Source organism: Budorcas taxicolor, chromosome 23 (genome assembly GCF_023091745.1).
Source record: "Budorcas taxicolor isolate Tak-1 chromosome 23, Takin1.1, whole genome shotgun sequence".
Classification (NCBI taxonomy): Eukaryota; Metazoa; Chordata; class Mammalia; order Artiodactyla; family Bovidae; genus Budorcas; species Budorcas taxicolor.
In genome coordinates this window covers 2180545-2208338 of record NC_068932.1, presented here as the reverse complement: position 1 = coordinate 2208338, position 27794 = coordinate 2180545, and the positions used below count along the sequence as shown (strand labels likewise).

At 37.3% G+C, this 27794-nt stretch overlaps 1 pseudogene; it reads right to left on the bottom strand.

Moving 5' to 3' along the window:
* Positions 1–878: 878 nt before the first annotated feature.
* Positions 879–27794, bottom strand: part of LOC128068051 (PEST proteolytic signal-containing nuclear protein-like) — a 49901-nt pseudogene continuing 22985 nt past the window's right edge.

Genomic DNA, 27794 nt, shown 5'->3' with positions numbered 1-27794 from the left:
TTTTTACTTTATTTTACTTTACTATACTGTATTGGTTTTGCCATACATTGACATGAATCCACCACGGGTGTACATGTGTTCCCACACATGAACTCCCCTCCCACCTCCCTCCTCATAACATCTCTCTGGGTCATCCCCATGCACCAGCCCCAAGCATCCTGTATCCTGCATCGGACATAGACTGGCGATTCGTTTCTTACATGATAGTATACATGTTTCAATGCCATCCTCCCAAATCATCCCACCCTCTCCCTTTCCCTCAGAGTCCAAAAGTCCGCTCTCTAAAGAGCTTGGTACACATCTGTATCCACTGATAGCAACGCAATAAGTAGTCTCTGATGATTTGAAACAAAATAAATGCCATTAGGGGAAAAAAGAGCTATATTTTAATTTTATCTAATTTATTTTCTCAATTAATATATCCAGTAACATTTTCCTCCCAATACAATACTCCCTTCTTTCTGTATTTGTCCCTGGGAACCAGACAGCATCAGTTAACACAGGAGTTAAATTAGAGTAATTGCTTGCAGTTTAAAGAGACAACTTTTTGCTTCCCTCTTAATGTGCTAATAGTTGTGTCTAAAAATATGCAGTTCTTAGAAACATAACATTTCTGATTTTTTAAAATTATCGTTTAACTTTGGAAACTAATCACATGAAAATACAAAATTAGTTAACGTCTTAAAATTTGTATATAAAACATAAATTACCTCTAATTTCAAATTTTCACTTATTAGTGTACCACTCAGTCTTTAAAACAAAACAAAACAAACAAACAAACAAAAATGCTCCAAAGAGTCTAATGTCATTCTTTAAAAAAGGAATGTGTTCCTTTTTCATTTACACCCACCCCATGCCCCATTTTCAAAACACATGATTTAATCATTTTGGTCATGGACATTTCTAAGATGAGATTTTATATTTCACTTCCATATCTTCTAATTATCAAAAACCCATGTCCTTTATTGATGGAATTTGCTCCTGCTGATGTTGGTGTATCCCATCCTGTAGGCCTCATCTTCATCTTTGCTTCTGGAGGCATTTCCTCTGGTTCACTATTTTCATCTGGTTCACTATTTTCATCTGGTTCACAATTTTCATCCTCATTTAAGCTGCTGCTACCAAAATAGTTTTTGGAGTAAGTGTTGGAAAGGTTTCTTTAGGCTTACTTAAATCAAGTTCAATGGATAGGACTTTCTTTGTCATCTGACTACCTACCAAGTTGGTAGACTGCCAACTACCTCCATGTTCGGGAAATCCAAACTTGGAGATCTTAGTAGGCTTTGGCAGTGGGGACGTCTGTGGCTTCTTCTGCTTATTGCTTCTCAGCACTATGGTTGGTATTTCTCCCTCCATTACTGGAAGAAACAGTCTTAGCTTTCCCAGATTTTTCTGCTTCTTCTTGATCCTCTGGTGGCCCCAGTTCACTGCTCTGCCACCTGCCTGTCCTCCATTGTCCCTGCCATAGCCTCCAAATTTTTAATGTTTTAGTAAACATTCTTGGGCTTTTCCAGTGGTGTTAGTGATAAAGAACCTGGCTGCCAATGCTGCAGAAGATATATGAGACATGAGTTTGATCTCTGGTCAGGAAGATCCCCTGGAGAAGGCGGTGACAATCTACTCCAGTATTTTTGCCTAGAGAATCCCATGAACAGAGAAGCCTGGAAGACTATGGTCCATAAAGTCTCAAAGAGGTGGACATGACTGAGGTGACTTAGCACGCACACATACAATAAACATTTTAAGAAACTAAATGATCTTGTCTCTAAGATGATCTTTGATACTTCAATGAGCAAAAGCATCTTCCTCCTTCATCTTAACCGTTCTTCTCTGAATATCCATTTTATGTCATATATTGAGAATAATGCAGTGGTTATGAGACCAAGGTATCAAGCCAGACTACCGAATTTCTATCTTACCTCCAACACTTATTGAGTTCTAATCCACACAGTTAATAATAATGGTAGCTAATATTAATTTAAAACTTATTTCATTTAAGTTTTAGAACTCTATGAGATGGGTACTCACTGATTATTCCCAGGTAGATATACATGGGAATGGGGCTTCCCTGATGGCTCAGCAGGTAAAGAATCCACCTGCAGTGCAGGAGGCATAGGATATTCAAGTCTGATCCCTGGGTTGGGAAGATCCCCTGGAGGAGGAAATGGCGATTTTCCAGTATTCTTGCCTGGAAAATCCAAAGGACAGAGTAGCCTGGAGGCTACAGTCCATGGGGTGCAAAGAATATGACAGGGTTGAGAATGAGCACACACATGCATGCACACACACACACACACACACACACACACACACACACACATATAGGATTGAAATTTCCATCTGCAAATGAGGCCCTAAACAGCTAAATAAATGGCCTGAAATCACTCAACTAAGGATTTGACTCAGATTTATTGGAATTCAAATTTATTCCCTTGGCCAGCATTTTGTATGAATAAAGGAGAAGTTAATCTCATGGGCTTCCCTGGTGGCTCCATGGGAGCCAAAAAAATCAAAACAAAACACACACCTGCCAATGCAGGATACATGGATTTGATCCCTGGGTTAGGAAGATACCCTGGAGGAGGAAATGGCAATCTATCCCAGTATTCTTGCCTGGGAAATTCTGTAAACAGAGGAGCATGGTGGGCTACAGTCCATGGTGTTGCTAAGAGTTGGACAGGACTTTGTGGACTGAGTACACATGCATATCTCTTATAAATCCACCTGAATGACAAGACAATATATACGTTGTACCAAGTACATGCAGAGAGCAGTAGTTGTGTACAATAATCAAATTTTTTTTTTTTCAGAAATAGAGCTTTCTCCATTTGTTTTTTAAATACAAATCGACTCTGAAAGTAGAGTGTTAAATATTGAAATTAAGCATTTAGTAACAAGGATAGAATATGCCCTTGAAGAAAAACACATTTTCCTTAACTGTGCCATTTCTGAAACTCTCATGAGTACTTTACAAAACACCCCCTAAATATCAGAACAGCTATTGTTTAATCTCTTGGAGGTAAATTATTGACTACAAAATATCACTCTATAGAACCTGGCCTATTAACAAGATTCTTACTGAAACTTTCTTTCAGTTCTTTGATTACTATGGCAAGATCAGCAACTGCAACCCCTCTAGTTCTAATTTTTTTCCCTTACTCCAAGCTCTGTATGACATACTAGGAGCGATATTCCATGAGAATAGTCAATAGACAGCGGCTGAATGTCAGAGACAAGTCCGCCCAAGGATGTTTATGCAAGGAACATCAGGAGATGGGAAATTTCCACTCCATCCCCAACCACTACTTTATAATTCTGTGAAAATTCTTGTTTCTGGCCAGCGTTTCTCTCCTCCCTCTTGCTCTTCCCCTTTCTGGAACAGAAGAAAGTCTCAGTTTTTCCCTCAAACAAGTTGCTTCTAAACTAAACACCTGCAGGGCTTTGTACATTCTATGTCCGAAAATACAAAATTGAGGACATAAAACTTCTCTCTATATGTTTCCCCACATTTATGATTAGTCTTTTTTGTTCTGTACATCTTGGTAATGATAAATCTGTAGTTTTCTAAAGATCCAAAAATCTGTTAGCACATAAAAAGAAAAACAGACTCCAGATATATTGATTTTTTTTTTAAATCACAAAGATAGACTCAAATTCTAAGTTAAAGCCACTGAGCTGGTTCTTGCAGAAAGAAAGGGGAATGGAAATGAAGTAGGATTCCTGGACCTCTGGCTGGGGAGACCATTGCTGGGGGTGGGTAATTTGAAGGGTGACCAGAGAAAGAGTGATTAGAGAATAAACTCTTTTCTTCTTCCTCACCACACTTACAAACTACTGAAAATTACAAACAGGTAGACAGTGTTGTGTTTGTGGGCACTATTTGGTCCCATGAGTTACTAGCAGCCTGATCGTTGCCCTGAGTTTTCTGAAATCTGTCCATACTTAAAGGACAAACATAGGTAAATAACTGTGACAGAAGTGTGAATTTTTTTCATTCCATGTCAAGTTTAGGTTCAGGGCACTATCTGGTACCTTCAACAGTAACCACACCAGGTGAACCAGACTTTTTCAATCTCTATTTACTTTTAATTGCACCATTTAAAAAAATTTTGGATTCCTAGAATTTGGGCTTGTGCCTGATGCTTCAGTCCCAAATATGAGAGATTTGGTTGCTGGTTCAAAAGACGAAAAAGTCCCATTCTGAGCGTTAAAGGCCATCTCCTGAGAGAACAAAGGCCAACCCCACAAGACCAGCAAGAAGGTTTTCTACGACATACTCCCTAAGATCTTGTCCAGGTACAGTAATTCTGATTTAATAATATCCCTGACCTAATTCATAAGGACATTTCTTTATTATTCCTTGCTTATAACAGGTTTTCCATGAAGTTTGCTATTTTTAGTTGACTTTATCAAATTGCTATCATCAAGTAGATAATTGCTTCTAGGCTTAAGCAGAATGATTCTAAAGTTTAACAAGAAGCATAAATTTCAAAATTAGAAATGCCAATATTCATAGACTGTTTAAGGAGGCCAAGAGACCATTTAGTCCAATACATACATACAAAATGAAGGTCTCAGAGCTACTAAATCTGTCTCTTAAATCTTCATTTTAACCATTTTTTATTGAAAATAATCTACCCTAAAACATTTGAAAACTGCAACTATAGCACTGTTTCCTTGTATTTTCAAAACTATTTCAATCTTGCTTGCAATAAGATTTTCCCTTGAGGTAGAAAATGCATTTTAATACAATAATAAGCAGCTGGGTGCCTGGTCTAGCTTATTAATAAATAAGCTCAATAAGTCTTTGCTTGCACTTCCTAATTTATCAAGTTGTTTATTTTGCTAGCAGTATAGAACAGTGAGAGCAAAGAAAGAATATGGTACACTTGTTATGTACACATACAAAACTTATAGCTCTTCTAAAATATCTTTCTCATATGATGACATTAGAACATGGTCTAAAATTTAGAAAATAAATAAGTGGTAATAATAAAGATTTTAAATGGTTAAAGAAATTTTGCCAATAATTTTCCCTGAATACAAAAGTATAGCAAGTATTTATTAATGAAAAACAGGAAAATCAGTGGCGAAATACCAGATGATAAGTGCTATAGTTTAGCAAAATATTTCACTTCTGGAATCCTGCAAATCTCAAATAAAATTCCACTGCATTTATGAACAATATACTTTACTAACATGTTTCCAGTAATGATTATTTCTAATACACCTAATATGATCATTGAAAGAGAAACCTTAAATTAGAAGGAACTGTGTTGACTGTAAATTTATCATTATTACCACCTCCCGTTGCTTGGGTAGAACATCTATGCTATTACTTGTTAAGTGGAGAAGTCTTTGAAAATAAATGTTTATAAATTAATTAATAGAACAATTACAGTAAATGACTCACTAGAAATTCTTACAGGACCAGCACAGTCATTCTTGACAAACTGCTAAGAAAATTAATTTTATGTATGTGCCAAGATGTAATGAAATAAACAAGTTATATTATAGTACAAAATAATCCATAACAATAAAAGCTTATTACAAAATATTTGCCTCATCAATTTCTGCCTTGACATAACAACTTGTTTCTTTATAATTATTAAAACTATAAAAGTACATCATGCAAAATTAGATTATCTATATTGATTTTTGTCAATAAATTCAATATTGTAAACCTAATGCTTCCTCAGAAACACTTTTATATTGATAATTAACAAATTTGGAAAGAGAAACTATAAAGGGATTGATCCAAATAAATGCAATTTTTTAAAGAAAATTAGCAGTTGATAATCATTAAGATTTATTACAACTGATTATTAGAAAATTTAATGATTCAAAAGTTTTGTGTGGAAAAAATCACTTCCTATAGAAGAAGGAATTTCTCCCCTATTGCACACACTGCCATCAAGAAAAAGTGGAAATGAACATTGGGGTATACGTGTCTCTTTCAGTTCTGGTTTCCTCGGTGTGTACGCCCAGCAGTGGGATTCCTGGGTCATAAGACAGTTCTATTTCCAGTTTTTGAAGGAATCTCCACGTTGTTCTCCATAGTGGCTGTACTAGCTTACCTTCCTACCAACAGTGTAAGAGGGTTCCCTTTTCTCCACACCCTCTCCAGCATTTATTGCTTGTAGACTTTTGGATCACAGCCATTCTGATTGGCATGAAATGGTACCTCATTGTGGTTTTGATTTGCATTTCTCTGATAATGAATGCTGTTGAGCATCTTTTCATGTGTTTGTTAGTCATCTGTATGTCTTCTTTGGAGAAATGTCCATTTAGTTCTTTGGCCCATTTTTTGATTGGGTCGTTTATTTTTCTGGGCATACACACCAGAGGAAACCAGAATTGAAAGAGACACGTTTACCCCAATGTTCATCGCAGCACTGTGTATAATAGCCAGGACATGGAAGCAACCTAGATGCCCATCAGCAGATGTATGGATAAGAAAGCTGTCATACCTATACACAATGGAATATTACTCTGCCATTGAAAAGAATACATTTGAATCAGTTCTAATGAGGTGGATGAAACTGGAGCCTATTATACAGAGTGAAGTAACCCAGGAAGAAAAACATCAATACAGTATACTAATGCATACATATGGAATTTAGAAAGATGGTAATTCTTTACCATCTTTCTAAATGTCTTGCTGTATGTGAGACAGCAAAAGAGACACAGATGTATAGAACAGTCTTTTGGACTCTGTGGGAGAGGGAGAGGGTGGGACGACTTGGGGGAATGGCACTGAAACCTGTATAATATCATATATGAAATGAATCGCCAGTCCAGGTTCAATGCATGATACTGGATGCTTGGGGCTAGTGCACTGAGACGACCCAGAGGGATGGTATGAGGAGGGAGGAGGGAGGGGGGTTCAGGATGGGAAACACGTGCATACCTGTGGTGGATTCATGTTGATGTATGGCAAAACGAATACAATATTGTAAAGTATTTAACCTCCAATTAAAATAAATAAATTTATTTTTTTAAAAAAGAAAAGTGGAAAGAGAAAATAAGAACTAAAATTTATTGTTATGCAGTCTTCCTGCTAACACTTCATAATAATCAGAAAATTAGTTCTGTAAGAGCTTTGTCCCATGGAGTTAACCACTGGTAGCATGCAAGTCTGCTGTCAATGAATGAATGGGTATTAAGCTTCTCAGACATACGTTGTTTGTTGACTGACATTCTACTCTAAAGATATTTCCGTTTCCCATATTTGTTTACTTATTGTTTTATTATATTCACAATTTACTTATGTATTTCTTTTATTCAGTTTGTGTACTGTAGTACTGTCATTGTTTTTTTCATGCTCTAATTATACTGTATTTGGCCTATGTGAACTATTTCAAGATGGCATCTTTCTAATATGTCTCCACCATACTTTGAATATGTTTTTAATTTCTTTTAAATACCACAAGATATTCCAAGTTCACCACACTCTTATGAAGTTCAGATATTTCTCCAAGGAGACTTTATTTCATTTGTTAGAGGGTGGTATTTGCAGACTAAGAACTAGGAAATAATTGTGCTTCTTACTCATTTCTCAAGTGAAAACTGTCTACACTTGCTCTACCACACACTCTCCAACCACTACAGCCTCCTCCAAACTGTTTTATTGCTAGCTTTCTATCTTTCATTCTATACCAACACAAGTGTTCTTATAACAGTATGAGGAGTCTTTTTTAAAAAGTATACTGTGTCATTTAATTCATTATCTTACACTCTCTAACGTTTTTATTTTTCATTTTAAACTACACAGAGATACACACACAGAGAGACACACATACCCCAATATTTCTCATGAATTTAGACACAAAGTGAAGTGAAAATTTCCTCAGTCATGTCTGACTCTTTGCAATCCCATAGACTATACAGTCCAAGGAATTCTCCAGGCCAGAATACTGGAGTGGGTAGCCTTTCCCTTCTCCAGGGGATCTTCCCAACACAGGGATTGAACCTAGGTCTCCTACATTGGAGGTGGATTCTTTACCAGCTGAGCCACCAGGGAAACCCAAGAATATTGGAGTGGGAAGCTTATCCCTTCTCCAGCAGACTCTTCCTGACCCAAGAATTGAACTGGGGTCTCCTGAATTGCAGGCAGATTCTTTACCATTTGAGCTATCAGGGAAGCCCAAAAGTTCTTAAGACAATATCAGTATACTTAATTCATTAATATAGAAGAGGAGTTGTGTACCATGATCAAGTAGGATTGACTTCATGTACACAAAGCTAATTAGATATTCCAAAACCAATTAATGTACTTAAGCAAATCAACAGATTAGAAAAGAAAGACCATATCATCATATCAATAGATGCAAGAAAATAACTCTTAATAAAATACAAAATTCATGCATAATATTTTTCAGGAAATGAGAAATGATAGAGGACTCCCTCAACTTGATAAGGACCATCTGAAAAAAGAAAAAAAAACTACTCTTAATATAAAAAACTGTGAGAGAGTGTTTTCTCTGTAAGACAGAATTTGGCAAGGACTTCTATCACTATTCTTACTCAACATAGTACTGGATATACTAGCCAGTACAACAAGGCAAGAAAAAAAAAAAAAAAGCCATCAGATAAGAAAGGGAAAAATAAGATTATCTCTACTCACAGATGAAATGATTGCCTATGTACAAAATCGAAGTAATCTATTTAAAATTTCATAGAATTAATGTGAGTTCAGCTAAGTGACAGATACAAGATCAATACACAAAACTTGAGTGCATTTCTGTATTAACAATGAAAATATGAACTAAATTAAAATCACTGTAATTTATACTGAGAGATGTAAAAGAAGCTTTGAACAAGCAGAAATATTTTTTAATGTAAATACAGTATTAGAAAGATGGCTGTCATTTAGCTGCTAAGTCATGTCTGACTCTTTTTTGACCCCATGGACTGTAGCCCTCCAGGCTCCTGTCCGTGGTATTTCCAGGCAAGAATACTGCAGTGAGTTGCCACTTCCTTCTTAACGATATCTTCCCAACCCAGGGATCAAACCCATGTCTCCATTGCTAGGTGGATTCTTTACCACTGAGCCATCAAGAAAGGCCAGAAAGATTATCTAAATTTATCTGAAAATGTAATTCCAATCAAAATTTCAACATTTTGCATAAAAGTGTATATGCATGAAAACAGCCAAGGCAATTTTCAAATTATCATGTGACAAATTACAATAATGCAAATAAAATGTCTGAATAAAGTTAAATAAATAAATACTTAAATAAATAAAACTATGAAACAAGCTAGAGAATTTAGTATAAAATTGAGCTTCAATTTAGTGTAAAAAAGATGAATAGCCAATGAAGTGTTGAAAAAATTGATTATTCATTCATAAACATAAACTTGAAATTGAGAATTCTGTATGTGTATATTTTGCACACACTTACCACTAGTGGTATTTATGGAAGTACATAGATGGAAAATCATACCATGATTATTTATAATAATAAAAACTCAGAAACAAATTATCCATCAAAGCTAGAATCATGAAACAAATTATGGCATTTCCAAATTTGAAATGCTATTTAATAGATAAAAGAATGCTGCACTGACATGAAAAATCTCAGAGGCATACTGTGGGGAGTACAAATCAAGTTATAGAAAATATTCAGTTTTGTTGTTCTTAAGTTGTTCAGTCGTGTACAACTCTTTGTGACCCCATAAACTGGAGCATGCCAGGGCTTCCTGTCCTTCACCAGCTCCTGGAGTTTGCTCAAATTCATTTTATTAAAAATATTCAATAAAAATAGCTGTTTTTCTCTTTCTTTAAAGAGCCAAATACCACATATTGCTATATTAAAAAAAAAAAAAAGGAGAATAAATTTCAGAAAGATTACAGAGCCTCTGTCTCTTGGTTCCCCAGCTAACTGTGACTTTTTAGAGCCCTTCCATCCAGGATTCTCTTTCTTATGAAACATATTTCAGAACAACCTAGAAAATGTCAGTTCTTCAACATCTGGATCACTCCTTCTGAGGGAGTTCCTTCGAAAAATATCAGGGTAGACATTCAATCATCAGGATTCACTTCAATGATTAAAAAAAAAAAAAAGATGGTTAGGAACATAGTTTCAACAATGTTAGTAACTCTTTTGAATACTGTACTGATATCTTCTCCCTTGTAGGAATAAAATTAAATAATAAATGCTCCCTAACATATTTAAGAGAAAAATAGAGAGAAAAGAGTGAGAAAAAGATACAGGTACAACCTCAGGTCAAGATGAGCAGCAAGTCATTCTGAGTATTGAATTAAGATTCTGAATGCATTAATCATATCTGTAAAGCTGCTAGACCAAGGACAAGCTCAGTTCAGTTCAGTTCAGTCACTCAGTCGTGTCCGACTCTTTGCGATCCCATGAGGAGTTCACTCAGACTCATGTCCATTGAGTCCGTGATGCCATCCAGCCATCTCATCCTCTGTCATCCCCTTCTCCTCCTGCCCCCAATCCCTCCTAGCATCAGAGTCTTTTCCAATGAGTCAACTCTTTGCATGAGGTGGCCAAAGTATTGGAGTTTCAGCTTTAGCATCATTCCTTCCAAAGAACACCCAGGGTTGATCTCCTTCAGAATGGACTAGTTGGATCTCCTTGCAGTCCAAGGGACTCTCAAGAGTCTTCTCCAACACCACAGTTCAAAAGCATCAATTCTTCGGCGCTCAGCCTTCTTCACAGTCCAACTCTCACATCCATACATGATCACTGGGAAAACCATAGCCTTGACTAGACGGACCTTAGTCGGCAAAGTAATGTCTCTGGTTTTGAATATACTATCTAGGTTGGTCGTAACTTTTCTTCTAAGGAGCAAGCGTCTTTTAATTTCATGGCTTCAGTCACCTAGTAATGCATAAACATTGATCATTAGATATTGTTCTCTTATTTACCAGATTGGATAGACAAATGTTCACTTTTTTTTTTTTTTTTCAGATCCTAAACTATGGAGAGAATAGTAGTTATTTTTATTTTATCTTGTTTTTCATTGACTGTAATTTCTAGCTTTATTGTTTACTGAATAACATGTTATTGCTTACTAAATAACACTTCTCTGCAAAACTCATTATCTTTCCTGACCTCAAACCACACCAGAAGTTAAAGAAGGAGTGGTATTGCTATGCCCATTTTTAAAAGAGAAAATGTGGAAGCTATTTTAAGTCATGTGGTTGAGGAGGAAAAGTGGTGTCATTGTTACCAGTTGTTTTGCTTCAGAGTAACTATTTTCCTTTCAACTGGCGAGTGAGTAATATTCTTTTCCCTTCTATACTATCTAGAGAAGCATTGACTAAGCTCTCTGTCTTCCCCCTGAAGTGGATGACCACAAGATGTAAGCCAGGCCAATGTTACATTGTTGTTGGATTTTGCATTTTAAACAGAGATATTAAGACATCAAAAGAAAATTATCATATTCATTCCAGAGGCGTGCCACTGTTGAGACTGTTGACTAGATTTCACTAGGGATCATACTGGCCCTTGACTTCTGTGATTCTGAACCCCCTTCCTTAGTGTTTCCTTCACTTCTATCAGTCCCCTTCATCCCTAATCAATCTCTCTTATCTCCTTTAATTAACAGAATCATTATCTCTTGCTTGCTACCAATAAAGAACCACAGTATACAGCTGGCCATGTGCAGAATTAGAGAGGGCTTGTTTGAGTCTGGAGGAAGCATCATGCCCATGCCACACACCCTCCACATCCCCGCATAGCCTATTCCATCCTTAGTCACATGTATTTGCAGTTTCTTCCCACCTTCCATAATGCACACATATACTCAAAGAAGACTTCGACTTCCTACCAAATCTCCTCCATCAAAATCTGCTTTCTGGAAGAAACATGAACTTTTTTGCACACATATGTAGAAGAGTATTTTGTTTTTTCTTTTACCCAATAAGTTTTATTCAAATCTTCCTACATACATATTCTTGTGCTAAGAAAGATTAGTGTAAATAAGAAAGATTTGCCCATTGTCTTGTAGCTGATAAATCCATCAAACACTGTAAAGGATATCTAATTACAGGATTCAGAGATCTAGAGGGGAGACAAAATGCCTTCATTCCAACTCTGAAGTCAGATGAACTTTGAAATTGGTAGCTGCTTACTAGTGTTTCCTATTTAGAAAATAAAGCCACATCTAGTTTAACAGTGAACAGAATATCACCAGCAGTATACTGATTTTCCGCATAAACTCAGACAATGGGTTCATTGTTTTCCCCTCACCCTTCATATTTTCATTACCTGTTGACACAGTTAGTGTCTCATTGTGGAATCTTCTACAGTGGTTAGGCTAACACTAAGCCTAGCTGACTACATTTAGAACAATCCTGGACTGAGGAAACTGCTCTCAAACTCTCTACCTAAAAAAAGTAAATAATTAAAAATAAAGAAAATATAATTTACATTATTACTGAGATTATTTTAATAACTAACTTAAAAATATTGTAAATTTCAAATCATCCAAAATGAGGTAAACAAAAGCAGCCGTAATTCTAAAACAGAGAGACTGCCACTACTGACAGTTTACCCTATATATTTTCATTATTTATACTCATACATACATGAGTAATTCACCTTCTTCATATATATTTGCTTCTGAAAAACAGGGATTGTTTTAAGTACTCTTTTAAATTATGAGTGGATGATATATTTGAAACAGAACAGAATTAAACTTGTCAAGTATAATCACAACCATGATCCATTCTTTAGTTAACTGTGTCAGATACTGGTTTAGTATATTCAGTACTTGATCTCATTTAATCCTTCCAACAAACTAATGATGCTGGTGCTACTGTTATCTGGAGAAGGCAGTGGCAACCCACTCCAGTACTCTTGCCTGGAAAATCCCATGGATGGAGGAGCCTGGCAGGCTGCGGTCCATGGGGTCGCTAAGAGTCGGACACGACTGAGCATCTTCACTTTGTTTCACTACTGTTATCATCAATTTTACTGACTAAGAAACAGGATTTAACCAGGCAATAGCTCATGATCCTACAGAAGTAAATTGAATATGAAATATGGATAAAAGGAGATACCCAGAGGAAACTTTTTGAGCTATGTTGGCCCCCCACAAGAGAGAGTAACGAAGACCAAAGAGATATGTCTGGAAGATTTGAAATCTTTCTTTCCAGAGTCTCTTGGTGAGGGTACAAACAAAGCATTGTGACTCCCATTCAAAATGTGTGCTGTGTTGCTATGGTGAGTGTATATTACTCAATCTACCCAATTTAAATAAATAAATATATTAAAAATAAATAAATAAAAGCTCCTCAAAGGTGCCACAAACAGACATTGGGAGGAAATAGTTTTCTTTCCCTTATAATATAACTTCTAGCATGAACTACAGGTTGCCCATGCCCCACTAACTCCTTCTCTGGTGGCTCATCAGTAAAAATCCACCTGAAATGCAGGAGACACTGGAGACACAAGTTCAATCCCTGGGTTGGGAAGACCCCTGGAAGAGGGCATGGCAAGCCACTCCAATATTCTCTCCTGGAGAATTCCATGGACAGAGGAGCCTGCTGGGCTACAGTCCACAGGGTTGCAAAGAGTTGGGCACAACTTAAGAGACTGAGCATGAATGCAGGTGTGATCCACTAAACCGAAGAGTGGATGATGAAAGCAGGGTAGCCCTGAAAAGCCAGAGGTCAACACCTGTGACAGGGATCTTTTCTACAGTTTGGCTTCTGTCCAATTTTACTTCTTCCATGGATAGAATCAGCATACAAAGCTCCCACGTTCCCTTGGCAGAAGTCCCCACATGGCAGATATGAAAGCATAACACCACCTACACAAAGACAAAAGCTCTGGAGCAGGAGAGAACCAGGTTCCTGACGTCTCTGTGAAGTGGATGCAAGGTTCAGGATAGGTGCTGGACAGGTGCTTGTGGTCCTCAGGGTAGTACTGACCTCAGAACACGATAGGGCAGCTTCTCCCTTTTGACTATGTATCTTTGTAATTTACCATGAAGAAGGGGTGCTGCAAGGTAAAAAGGACTCCAACAGGCCTACACTCTCCTCAGAGACAACCCCATAGAGACTTCAGCTCTTTTCAGCTGGACCTGACTCTATCTGCCTCTACCAATTCCTGCCACTCTGAAAGCTGTGAGGGAAACAACTCCACATACTAAAACAATAAAATCAATAAAAATAACAATAATAAAATGTTTAGTTGCACAAGGGTCTCAAGATGATAAACTGATTGCTTACCTCCTAATCACCACTGTCCAGTATCAAAATTAATAGAGAATAATTTCTTGGGGCTTCTCCAATGGCTCAGTGAGTAAAAAAATCCACCTTCAGGAGACACAGAAGATGCAGTTTCGATCTATGAGTCAGGAAGATCCCCTGGAGGAGGAAATGGCAATCCATTCCAGTATTCTTGTCTTAGAAATCCCATGAACAGAGAACCCTGGCAGGCTACAGTACATGGGGTTTCAGAGAATTGGACACAGCCGAGCAGCAGAGCTAGTACTTCTCTTAGCTTCAAAAGGAAAATATAAAATACTTTATCATCACACAAGATTGGGACTTATTTTTGAATCCTTAGCATCTTTTCTGAAATGACAAAGCCTTTAATGAGACACCCCTCAGCTGCACACAAAGGCCTCCAAAGAGACTCCCAGCACCCCCCCCCCCAGCTTCAGTTCTTCTCAAACCCCCATTCCCACCTCCCACAGCAGGCTTGAGAAGAAGCCTCAACATTAAATGAAAAAAAGAGTTCAAAATATGACTATAACACAAGCAAGAATATTTTGTTTACTGACAAGAATCTCAACTTCTTTTCAAGTGACTAAAATTTAATGGACCAGAGGAAGAAATAGCTCAACAGAGATAACTATAAAAGTCTCTAGGAAACAGAAATAAATTGCTTTGTTAAGTATATCCCTTGATGTGTCATGCTTGTCCAAAGATGCAGTTATAAATGCACTAAAGTAGTATTGGCTATTTTTATCATCTTTCCCCCATGTTAGTACCACACGCATGGGAAGGGCTCATTCATTCACTTCTTCAGACATTTATTGAGGAGTTCCTTTGTGCCAGTCAGTACCACCCCTGAGGATACAGAGATGACAATAATAGACTGTTCACAAAAGACACAGAAGTTTAATAGATTAGATGACAAGAAAAATGAGAATAATTTAAGCATGATGTGCTTCACAGAGTGGGGTATCTACAAAGTACCAGCGGACCTAAAGGAAGATTAGAGGAACCTCAGAGTGAAAGAATCAATACAGTTGGTCAATAAATAGATTTTTCAACTTTATATTATTAATATTCATACTGTTAAAATTACTAAATTGATGCTACTTTATGGAATTATCTGAATTCAAAGGAAGCAACTATTTTGGATAATATTCACAATGAAGGTTAAGGAAAATACCATGAACAAATATGAATCACATCCAGCTCATAGAAGTCAAGTGCAATTCTGGAAGGCAGCTGTTGGCTTCTAAGCAGGAAGCAACATTATTACTGGAGGTTGTCTATGGTGCATTATTTCAGGAATGCCTGGGCAGATCTCTTTTCATGTGTCCTAAAGTATCTCCTCCAACTACTTCACTGTTGTCTAAAACTATATTGAGCAATTTATTCCTTCATTCATCTTAAATATCTCTGCCATTAATATGAAAATATTTTTGGGAAAGAAATAGATCATTACTCTAAAATAGAGCTTTTTTTCTTTTCTTTTTTCTTTATTATTATTATTATTATTTTTGCTATTTATTAAGAAGAAGCTTTAAAAGAAAAAAGAGGGAAAATTAATTCCCTGTATACCAAGGGAACTGAAAGGGCTACATTGAGTCTGGTAGGAAACAGAGAGAAGATCCAGAACATGGGCTAAACACAAAATCTCTGGTTTCATTATTTTACCTTGTTCTACTAATTTCTTTTTAAAAATTTTAATGTAATTTAATATTTTTAATTTTTTTAATTTATTTTACTTTACAATACTGTATTGGTTTTGCCATACATCAATAAGAATCCACCATGAGTGAACATGAGTTCCCAATCCTGAACCCACCTCCCACTTCCCTCCCCATACCATCTCTCTGGGTCATCCCAGTGAACCAGCCCCAAGCATTCTGTATCTTTCTTAAACTCCTTTGAACTTTCACCACTAATCATATGCCTTTCTTTCCTCTACATTTCTGAATTCCCAGGCCTCACTTCAAAAGACAATATAAAATTATATTTAAGATCTATGAAGCTCTTTTAATCATCTCAGTTTTTCTGTTGAGATCAATCAGTGAGAGGTCAAAACAAAATGGTTCATAGACACCAAAGGTCAAAATAAAAACAATGCACATTGGCTGCTTCTGCTCAGAAGTACACTGTAGGCACTGTCCCATTTTATAGTAGTGAGCACTTGGGCCTCAAATAAGACACTTTATGTGTAACACATGTGCATCACCAGCGTACCTTGGAAGCAACTATATCTAGTCCTATAAATCCCTGGGCTTCGTTAAGGAGCCAAAAATTCTTTTTTTACATCATAGAATTCTCTAGTGCCAGGGAATTGGAGCAATCCTCTTAGACTCATATCCAAGAGATTGCTATCAAAACATCCTTTACAGACAAACAATGCATGAACAGATTCACTTACTCAAAATACATTTCCTTCATGCCAGGAGAGCTACTTATCAGTGAGGATGGAAGCATAATCCCAGCCTTTGGGAATCTTAAAACATTCTCATTTAAAAGGGGTGGATGTGACTTCTATGTTTTCATATAAGGCACTATTGACTCACTGGAGAGGAAACTATTCACCTGGTCAGATAATCTGTGCTTACAAAAATGTGAAATATTCCTTGTCAAAAATCTCAACAGAAAAATTATCAAGTTATTTTCCATTAAATAGGCATCTATTTAAAATTCCTCTGGTAGCACGTGTGTCTTTGAATTATAAAATGGGCTCTTAAATGATGGTTTCCATTCTCTAAACTATGGAGTAAGTTGTATCTTCAAATCCTGGCATCCAAGGCCAGACCAGACAGTTACACATTGTAAACCTGAAGAAGAGTCGATCAGAAAACTTTGTTTTACACTGTCCAAATTATCCAAGCTAAAAGACTGAATTTCCTCATTTCATAGCCTAAGGAGAATTGTTTTAAAATTCTAAAAATATATTTTTTTAGCTGTGTGGTAAAGAAATTGTTGAGTAATCTTTGTTAATTAAGCAAAACTAGGTGCATTATGGCAAATAAAGTTGCTTGTTAAGATGTAGATAAATCAGAAAGACCTTGGGATTCAGGGTAAGTGCTTTGTAAATGATTATCTCAGCAAAGGAGAGTAAGTTCTTCTAAGAAAGCAAGAGATTTCCTAACACTGGAGTTTTGGAAGTACAAACTGTTGACAGTGTAAAATGAACTGGAGATTGGACACGGAGTCTGAATCAAGGTTATTTCCTTCATGAAAAGTAGATGGACTGGTGTTTAAAAGTGAATAGAAAATGAACGGAGACTATAAGATTCTTTTCAGAGAAACACAATGTATTTGGGTTTTTCTACTCTTTGGCAGTTTAAACAAATTAAAATTTAAGACCATACTGTTAATCCCAGTTGGCTATGCTTAGGATATTACTTACCTATAAAGCTAAGTTGACAGTAGCACCTTCCTCACAAAGTTATTGTGATGATACAGTGACATGAGACATTATGCATATCAGTAGCAGAATGCCTGCTTCATAACAATTAAATTATCAGAACCAGGTTTTTTTTCAAGATTACTGTATTACTACTATTATAAAAAACATAAATGAAATAAAACTGTACTTTAATTTTGAATAAAATAATAACTTTCTTCCTTTTATGTTCACCATGTTCTTTTCACTTTTCAAACAAAAGCTTAAATAAATAGATGTTAGCATAAAACATTACGGGATGAGATAACAACTGAGGCACTGTAAGGATACGGCACAATTGCACTCATCTCACACACTAGTAAAGTAATGCTCAAAATTCTCCAAGCCAGGCTTCAGCAATACGTGAACCATGAACTTCCAGATGCTCAAGCTGGTTTTAGAAAAGGCAGAGGAACCAGAGATCAAATTGCCAACATCTGTTGGATCATGGAAAAAGCAAGAGAGTTCCAGAAAAACATATTTCTGCTTTATTGACTATGCCAAAGCCTTTGACTGTGTGGATTACAAGAAACTGTGGAAAATTCTGAAAGAGATGGGAATACCAGACCACCTTACCTGCCTCTTGAGAAACCTATATGCAGGTCAGGAAGCAACAGTTAGAACTGAACATGGAACAACAGACTGGTAATATGGGGTGGGAGGTGGGAGGGGGGTTCAGGATTGGAAATTCATGTACACCCGTGGTGGATTCATGTCAATATATGGCAAAACCAATACAGTATTGCAAAGTAAAATAAAGTAAAAGTAAAAATTTAATAATAATAAAAAAAGATATACTGTTGGAAACAAACAAACAAACAAAATAAACAAATAGGAAAAGGAGTAGGTCAAGGCTGTATATTGTCACCATGCTTATTTAACTTATATGCAGAGTACATCATGAGAAACGTTGGGTTGGAGGAAGCACGAGCTGGAATCAAAATTGCTGGAGAAATATCAATAACCTCAGATATGCAGATGACACCACCCTTATGGCAGAAAGTAAAGAGGAACTAAAGAACCTCTTGATGAAAGTGAAAGAAGAGAGTGGAAAAGTTAGCTTAAAGCTCAACATTCAGAAAACTAAGACTACGGTATCTGGCCCTATCACTTCATGGGAAATAGATGGAGAAACAGTGGCAACAGTGTCAGACTTTATTTTTTGGGTTCCAATATCACTGCAGATGGTGATTGCAACCATGAAATTAAAAGACGCTTACTCCTTGAAAGGAGAGTTATGACCAACCTAGACAGCTTATTCAAAAGCAGAGATATTACTTTGCCAACAAAGGTCCGTCTAGTCAAGGCTATGGTTTTTCCAGTGGTCATGTATGGATGTGAGAGTTGGACTGTGAAGAAAGCTGAGCACAGAAGAATTGATGCTTTTGAACTGTGGTGTTGGAGAAGTCTCTTGAGAGTCCCTTCGACTGCAAGGAGATGCAATCAGTTCCTTCTAAAGTAGATCAGTCTTGGGCATTCTTTGGAAGGACTGATGCTAAAGCTGAAACTCCAATACTTTGGCCACCTCATGCAAAGAGTTGACTCATTGGAAAAGATTCTGATGCTGCGAGGGATTGGGGGCAGGAGGAGACGGGGACAACAGATGATGAGATGGCTGCATGACATCACTGAGTCAATGGATGTGAGTTTAAGTGATCTCTGGATGTTGGTGATGGACAGGGAGGCCTGGAATCCTGCAATTCATGGGGTAGCGAAGAGTCGGACACGACTGAGCGACTGAACTGAACTGAAGGATAAGAAAACTTCCTTTTCAGTATATATTCTTTAGCATTTTAATTTTAAAATGTATTATCTATTTTTAAAACATGTTAAATATAAAACAAAAGCAACAGTTTGTGGTTTAGGAAAGAAAGTACCAAATGATAGATATATGTTTATTAAAACATGAGTATGATATTTATGTTAATATTTATTAAGTGCCTGCTATATGATTGCAATTGCTTTAAGCTATTTCATACATGTGTTAATGAATTACATGAGTTTAATATCTTTAGTCTCCTGAAGTAAAAGTGATGTTAGTATTTCAAGTTATTGATGAACTAGTTACAAAGAGGTTTATCTACTTCCCTCAGGTTTACTTCACTTATTAGTAGCTGAACTAAGAAATAAGTCCACACAATGTTGCTATATATATGTACATACTTGTAAATATATCACTTAACAAAATAAAATCAGAAAGCAAGTCTCCATATGATCATTCTTAGCTCTGCCAGCCACAATATGAAGCAGAGTTTCCTGTAAGCAAATACTCCTTGCCTGTTCCCATATTTGATAAATCTATATATCCACCGGAGAAGGCAATGGCAACCCATTCCAGTACGCTTGCCTGGAAAATCCCATGGATGGAGGAGCCTGGTAGGCTGCAGTCCATGTGGTCACGAAGAGTTGGACACGACTGAGCGACTTTACTTTCACTTTTCACTTTCATGCATTGGAGAAGGAAATGGCAACCCACTCCAGTATTCTTGCCTGGAGAATCCCAGGAACAGAGGAGCCTAGTGGGCTGCCATCTATGGGATCGCACAGAGTCGGACACGACTGAAGTGACTTAGCAGCAGCAGCAGCAGCAGCAGCATATATACACAGTGCAATGACTGGAGACATCTGAAAAACCACTGATATTCAAGGCATCAAATAAACAACAGGGATAAAGTTATTGGTGGGTGTTTCTTTAAGAAAGAAGAATAAAAATTACACAATTAAAATCTCTGTAAACAGTTTGAGACTAGTAACTCCTCCTTAATATCTTTTTCTATTTCTCCCCAAACTCTTGAGGTTTCTTAAAAATTTGTCTAGTTTGCACCTGCCAAATGAATTATTGGATAGATAAATGTGAAGCTAAGCCCAAGCTACTGATCAGTGAAATTGTTTGCAACTGGGTGGAAGAGCTGCAGTGTTGGAAACTCCACAAAATGGCAACATCACTCAAAGCATGCAATATCCTGCAGTGGAAACAGTACACAGTGGCCTGCCCTTCAATGCCTGGCTCAGGTGAGAAGTCGCCTAAGGAGTCTTGTGAAACTTCTGAATGGCATTGGGTCCCTGGCTTTACAGTTTCACAAGAATTGAGTTTGGAAGGAATGTGGTCTGAATTGGCTTTGCCAAAAGGTTCCATGATATTTCAGTTTATAAAAATCAACCATCCTCTTTTTTTTTTTTTTTTTTAGTTTTTTTTTTGGACAATTTATCAGTTTTATACATGACAGTGAAAGTCACTCAGTTGTGTCCAACTCTTTGTGACCCCATGGACTGTACAGTCTATGCAATTCTCTAGGCCAGAATACTGGAGTGGGTAGCCTTTCCCTTCTCCAGAGGATCTTCCCAAACAAGGGATCAAACCCAGGTCTCCCACATTGCAAGCAGATTCTTTACCAGCTGAGCCACAAGAGGAGCCCAAGAATACTGGAGTGGGTACCTACTCTTCTCCAGCAGATCTTCTCGACCCAGGAATTGAACTGGGGTCTCCTGCATGGCAGGTAGATTCTTTACCAACTGAGCTATAAGGAATATTTTCCATATTTGTGTTAAATTGTCTAACTCTGAGATCCCAAATTAAGTCTGTGATCTTTGGCAGAAGTTGGTAAACTTCTACATTAAGGAGTTTATCCCCAGTTAGTTGTAACCTATTGTGCACTGTAGCAATTTTAAGTTCCTAGGAAGACTTTTTGATTCATTTATACATATACTATTTTCTTTCTTTCTTTCTTTTTTTTTTTTTTAAACGGAGAGAGTAAAGACACATTTTGGTGAAAAGGTTCAGGTGATCTGTAACTTCACATACTGCAAACCCTGAATTTTTAATTTATAAGAAGAATTGAAAGCTACTTATTTGTAACTACTAAGTGAGTAATGAGTCATTACAAAAAGCTTCATGTTGCAAGAGTTTATTGAAGAACTTATTTCATTAATCTACTGTTAAATCTTGGAAACATTTAACAATATAACAACATCAATGTTTGCTTAACAAATGAATAAAGGAGTACACATCAGTGCATACAAACCTATTAAGAGTCTTGAAGAAGAATGAAAAAGGCCCTCCAAAGAGGATCCCTAATAGGCACTTTTATTTGGTTGTTCTTTACAGCTTAAAATCTGAGATCAAAAGAAAGTCATGGGAGAGACTGTTGGCCTTTGGTTTCCCCAGTGCAGTTAGTCTAGCTAGTTCCACCAGGCCAGGGCAAGAGGAAGGAATTTCTAAGAGGAAGAAAACAGAAAGTCAACCAACCAAACCCAAAGAGAAACTATAGACTCTCTTCCCAATCTGAAGAGAAAGAAAAAGGCAAGTTACAAGTGTTTCCAAAGAAAAATTACATAAAAGTGATACTGAATCCAGGAGATTTGGAGTCAAAAGTTTGAAAACTAGGAAGTGAATATACCAGACAGCATGTCATCAGTTAATGGGGAGGTTTGAAGCTGTAGCCAAAAAAACAGGAATCTGATGCTTAAGTCTGTGGTCAGAAGCTAGTCAGAGGTGCATGAAACTGTCTCAAGAAGATTAACATTGGACTCTTCTACCACAAAGCAGCATTGTGTGGACAGGATTTCTCTGCTGTTGTTTTAAGGCCCTGAGTGATTTAAAGACGTTTGGCAGCTGAGGAAAAGAAATCACATATCCAGTTTGTGCACTCTCATTTTTTTCTGATGGAATATTTTTTCATTTTATTTTTCATCATTTAAAAAATTATTTTTAGTGTGTAATCCAGTTATTTTCAACCATGACTATATAACAGAATAACCCATGCAGTTTTCTAAAAAACACAAATAAGAACAGTCACCTGGAAAGTTTCTAGGTTTGGCTACTGTTTGTGTCTTAGTTCCAGCATTGACTCAATAGTTAATCAAGTTTGAGAACTGTTCACTTAAATCACATAAGGCTCAAGACCACTCTCTGGTGCATACAGTCAAGTTACATTTCAGAAAACTTGTTGTCCTTGGAGGCTGTAATTTCAGTTGTCATTTTTTTTTCTTTCTACCTTTCTGCCTTTTGTAAATGTTCCCCAACAAACATAGGTGAAATTCATAATAAAATTAAAATGTTATTTTTTTTAAAGAATGCATGAGTTTGAAATATGTTTTCTTACTGTAAAAGAGAATTTCAGAGAAACATGTAGTTCTGCTTCACTGACTATGCTAAAGCCTTTGAGTGTGTGGATCACAACGAACTGTGGAAAATTCTTAAAGAGATGGAAATACCAGACCAGTTTACCTGCCTCCTGAGAAACTTGTATGCAGGTCAAGAAGCAACAGTTAGAACTGGACATGGAACAACAAACTGATTCCAAATTGAGAAAGAAGTACTTCAAGGCTATATATTGTCTCCATGCTTATTTAACTCATATGCAGAGTACATCATGTGAGATGCCAGGCTGGATGAAGCACAAGCTGCAATCAAGATTGCCAGGAAAATATCAATCACTTCAGATATGCAGATGACACCACCCTTATGGCATAAAGTGAAGAGGAACTAAAGAGCCTCTTGATGAAGGTGAAAGAGAGTGAAAAAAGCTGGCTTAAAGCTCAACATTCAAAAAAATAAAGATCATGGCAGCCAGTCCCATCATTTTATGGTAAATAGACGGGGAAACAATGGACACAGTGACAGACGTTATTTTCTTGGGCTCCAAAATCATGGCAGATGGTGACTGCAGCCATGAAATTAAAAGACACTTGCTCCTTGTAAGAAAAGCTATGAGAAAGCTAGACAGGATGTTAAAAAAAAAGAGAGAGATTACTTTGCCAAGAAAGATAGGTATAATTGAAGCTATGGCTTTTTCCAGTAGTCATGTATGGATGTGAAAGTTGGCCCAAAAAGAAGGCTGAGCAATGAGGAATTGATGCTTTTGAACTGTGGTGTTGGAGAAGACTCTTGAGAGTCCTTTGGACTGCAAGGAGATCCAACCAGTTAATCCTAAAGGAAGTCAGTCCTGAATATTCACTGGAAAGTCTCATGCTGAAGCTGAAGTTCCAATACTTTGGTCACCTGATGTGAAGAGATGACTCATTAGAAAAGACCCTGATGCTGGGAAAGATTGAAAGCAGGAGGATAAGGGGATGACAGAGGATGAGATGGTTGGATGGCATCACCAACTCAATGAACATGAGTTTGAGGAAGCTCCAGGAGATGGTGATGGACAGGGAAGCCTGGCATGCTGCAGTCCATGGATTCGCAAATAGTCAAAAGGACTGAGTGACTGAACAACAACTTTAGTTTGATTCCAAACCAGAGAAATTAACCATGTCCCTAACTGCACATGGCTGTTGCTGTTTTATTTAAGGATTGATAGCAGTTCTGAGTCTCCATTTTTCTTTTTTAATGAAAGTTTTTTATAGCAATTCTTAAAATATTTGAACAGATCAATCAGAGGTAACTCTCTTAAAAAAAAAAATTAGAAAAATGTCCCTGATAATTACTTAACTTTCCCCATGTCAAAAATCAGTAATGGATTAACCCTGTAGTATTTATTAGCTATATAGAAGTCTACTGCTGAAATGAAATGTCTCTCCTTGCTAGGCTACAGACAGACTACACTATGGTCTGTTTACAGTCATTTGATGTTGAGTTACTTTGTCTCTGATATGAGAGATGTTTATAAAATATCTGTTATGTCTATTGAATGTTATAACTTACATATGCATGTCTGGATATTGAAATTATTTCATGGTCAGAGTCAAGCAAAAAGATCTTCAGGAACCAATATGACCTACAAGGCTGCCCCCATAGAAAGCAAAAATCGAAACCACATGCAGAGTCTCCACTGAAGTGTTAATATTGGCTCCGTGGACACCTGAGGACAGTTCAGAAATGAAGTCTCCTAAGAGTGACAGTGTGAGTCCTGCCACTGTGAGTTCACAGTGAGACAGCAACAGTTCATAATTACCCGTGTTAGGGGGACCCAGTACTCCGTGGATCCTGTGGGCACTCCTGCTGGAGTACAGTTCAGTAAGCTCTGTGCGGCAGCTCCTCAGGTTTGCTAACAGGTCTCCCATTTGGGTCAGACTGACTCAGGATTCCTGGGATTGTTCCCTTTCCAGTCTCTTTGATTTCCTATTCATCTCAAATGGGTTCATTTGGCTGGCTCTGTGCTTGTCTCATTTTGAAAATAGTTGCCACAGGGGAACATTATTGTGTTTGGGAGTGAAGTGTTAAGAGGAGCAGGTGCAGAGAGAGAGCACCACGCTGGGAAGACAAGCATTCCTATCTCGATCTATTCATTACACACAGTGCAACTGCAGTGAGGGCTAGGGATGCAATGCTAATGAGGGAAAGAACACACTTCTCAGTTCATAAATTTGATGGTAAGGAAACCAAACAGAAAGCAAAGGCATGATAATAAAAAGAACTGCTCTAAAGTTGTATGGATCTAATTCCAATATTAGTTTCAAACAGAGATAAATTTTTGCATCGGCCTAGATGACTATTGTCTCATCTCTTCTTGCTATTCTTTGGAATTCTGCATTCAGATGCTTATATCTTTCCTTTTCTCCTTTGTTTTTCATTTCTCTTCTTTTCACAACTATTTATAAGAAGAGATGTGAAAGACTTCTTCAGTGATCAATGCAAAGTAATAAAGGAAAATGCAGGATGGGAAAGACTAGAGATCTCTTCAAGAAAATTAGAGATATCAAGGGAATATTTCATGCAAACATGGGCTCAATAAAGGACAGAAATGGTATGGACCTAACAGAAGCAGAAAATATTAAGAAGAGGCGGCAAGAATACACAGAAGAACTGTACAAAAAAGATCTTCACGACCTGGATAATCATGGCACTGTGATCACTCATCTAGAGCCAGACATCTTGGAATGTGAACTCAAGTGGGCCTTAGAAAGCATCACTATGAACAAAGCTAGTGGAGGTGATGGAATTCCAGTGGAGCTATTTCAAATCCTGAAAGATGATGCTGTGAAAGTGCTGCACTCAATATGCCAGCAAATTCGGAAAACTCAGCAGTGGCCATGGGACTGGAAAAGGTAAGTTTTCATTGCGATCCCAAAGAAAGGCAATGCCAAAGAATGCTCAAACTACCTCACAATTGCACTCATCTCACATGCTAGTAAAGTAATGCTCAAAATTCTCCAAGCCAGGCTTCAGCAATACATGAACCGTGAACTTCTTGATGTTCAAGCTGGTTTTAGAAAAGGTAGAGGAACCAGAGATCACATTGCCAACATCCGCTGGATCATGGAAAAAGCAAGAGAGTTCCAGAAAAAACATCTATTTCTGCTTTATTGACTATGCCAAAGCCTTTGACTGTGTGGATCACAATAAACTGTGGAAAATTCTGAGAGAGATGGGAATACCAGACCACCTGACCTGCCTCTTAAGAAACCTGTATGCAGGTCAGGAAGCAACAGTTAGAACTGGACATGGAACAACAGACTGGTTCCAAACAAGAAAAGGAATACGTCAAGGCTGTATATTGTCATCCTGCTTATTTAACTTATATGCAGAGTACATCATGAGAAACGCTGGACTGGAAGAAACACAAGCTGGAATCAAGATTGCTGGGAGAAATGTCAATAACCTCAGATATGCAGATGACACCACCCTTATGGCAGAAAGTGAAGAGAAACTAAAGAGCCTCTTGATGAAAGTGAAAGTGGAGAGTTAAAAAGTTGACTTAAAGATCAACATTAAGAAAACTAAGATCATGGCATCCAGTCCCATCACTTCATGGGAAATTGATGGGGAAACAGTGGAAACAGTGTCAGACTTTATTTTGGGGGGCTCCAACATCACTGTAGATGGTGATTGCAGCCATGAAATTTAAAAACAAAACAAAACAAAACAAAACAAAAAAAACACTTACTTTTGGAAGAAAAGTTATGACCAACGTAGTTAGCATATTCAAAAGCAGAGACATTACTTTGCCGACTAATGTCCATCTAGTCAAGACTATGTTTTTTCCAGTAGTCATGTATGGATGTGAGAGTTGGACTGTGAAGAAGGCTGAGCACCAAAGAATTGATGCTTTTAACTGTGGTATTGGAGAAGACTTTTGAAAGTCCCTTGGACTGCAAGGAGTTCCAACAAGTCCATTCTGAAGATCAGCCCTGGGATTTCTTTGGTAGAAATGATGCTAAAGCTGAAGCTCCAGTACTTTGGCCACCTCATGCGAAGAGTTGATTCACTGGAAAGACTCTGATTCTGGGAGGGTTTGGGACAGGAGGGGAAGGGGTCGACAGAGGATGAGATGGCTGGATGGCATCACTGACTCAACGGACCTGAATCTGTGTGAGCTCCAGGAGTTGGTGATGGATAGGGAGACCTGGCGTGCTGAGATTCATGGGGTTGCAAAGAGTCGGATGCGACTGAATGACTGAACTGAACTGAGATGACTATTCTACAATTTTGTAACGGACACACACACACACACACACACACACACACATATAATGTGCATGTGTATGTGTATGTATATAAAATCTGTACTTTATACTTTAAGGTCCTTAAAATGTAGAACTTTATACACTTTAAGACTGTTTTGCATGTATTAGTACTCAATAAATTAGAGAAGGAAATTAATGTTTGTTGAATACCTTATGTTTGCTCCCCATCATGAATTATTTTTAATTTATTTCTGGTAGAACTCTTTTTGCACATATTATATTTTGTGCTTTTCAGATGAACAAACATGCCCAGAATATTTTAGTGACAAGCCCAAGGTCTCAGAGTTACTAACTGGCAGGGTCTGCACTCAAATGCATGCTCTCTCACCTCTGCCACCTTGAGTGGAGTCCCACAGTCTTATCTCCTTCCCTTTCTTTCCACTTTTAAGAATTCATGTGATTACAGCAGATCCACCTAATTAGTACAGAAAAATCTCTATGTTAAATTCCATCAGTTATTAATCATAATTACATCACTAGTTCCTTTTATGACAAGGCAATCTATTGGTGATGGGTTAGGATTTGTAATCATCTTCAGGGTCACAATTCTTCCTACCACACCACCTCAGAGAGATATAAATCCAATTGATCATAGCCAACATATTTATCAAAGTTCCTTTTGCACTTGTAAGGGCAAAAAAGACTATAAGATACATCTCCATTGCTCACATCAGAACCAGTTTTATCCTGTGAATCAAGTTTAAGTCATTTTATGCAGGATGACTGAATACTGAAACTTCCTTAAGCTATTCTGCTCATAAC